We start from the raw sequence: 1167 nt of genomic DNA, 5'->3' as shown, positions 1-1167 counted from the left end.
CATATAGATTAGGATTTAGCCATGTCTAGGTTGCATTTTGCATACATATGTCTCTATTAGGTATTGGAGTACCACATGGAGTTCCTGGAGACATTTGAGTACATTTGGAGCTCAAGGGAGGTGATTAGAGTGATCTTTGGACGAGAACTGCCTGGAGCGACTTCCCGGAGCGACTAGATGAAGTCGTTGTGACACACATCCCGGAGCGACCTGGCCAGAGCGACGTAGAGAGGTCGCTTGCGCTTCTATCGCGAGACACCCCTCCCAGAGTGACCTGGACAGAGCGACATGAAGAGGTCGCTCGCGTTTCTATCGCGAGACACCCCTCCCAGAGCGACTTGCCAGAGCGACGTTCCGAGGTCGCTCGCTTTTCCATGGCGAGACGACACCCAACGAAGCCCGGAGCGACCTCTCAGAGCGACCCACTGAGGTCGCTCCCGAAGGCCGGAGCGACATGCCGAGGTCGCTCCGCGTCTATTTGCCTGTCGAACTCATGTTTTTCTAAGGGCCTTTTGGTCATTTCATTATGCACGTTTTTTACTTTCTAAACCTATGTTTAAGTATCTTTTGTAAGCCATCAGGGGCTGGATATCTTTTCTTCGAAAGAAAACCACCAAAAACCTTGGAAAAGGGGATCTTTTTGATTCATTGATCACATGTTCTACTGTTGATTTCTATTATATTATCTGTATTTTCTCTAAATGATTAATCTGAAATCCAATATGGGTTTAAGAGGAATCATGAAGAGTAGTGAGTAATCACCTTTTGAATTCATGGGTTAGGGAAATTAAGGGTGACTAGGTTAGTTCTAGGATGTTTTAGTGTAGATCATTCTTGTTCCTTGCTAGTAGAGTATTCATAATGCATCTTATGAGTTGGCCACTCAAAAGTTGATCTTTAGACATTTCCCACCCACGAGGTGTTTGATGAAATGCCTGAGACAATTCTCCTAAGCTTTTAACATACTTTACCAAAGACATTTGTTGTTAAAAGTGTTAAAATAGCCAATAGACGTGTTAGTAATGATTGCTTTCACATTATTCAACCAAAGACATTTGATGTTTGAGATATGTTAGCAAATGAACATTCATCTAGACATAGAGTTTGTTTAAGATTGTGTCTAAGCTTAAGGTTGATAGTTTGATTGATCGTTTGCCATCCTTAGTT

This window comes from Brassica oleracea, chromosome C8 (genome assembly GCF_000695525.1).
Source record: "Brassica oleracea var. oleracea cultivar TO1000 chromosome C8, BOL, whole genome shotgun sequence".
Classification (NCBI taxonomy): Eukaryota; Viridiplantae; Streptophyta; class Magnoliopsida; order Brassicales; family Brassicaceae; genus Brassica; species Brassica oleracea.
Note: the sequence above shows the minus strand (reverse complement) of the source record.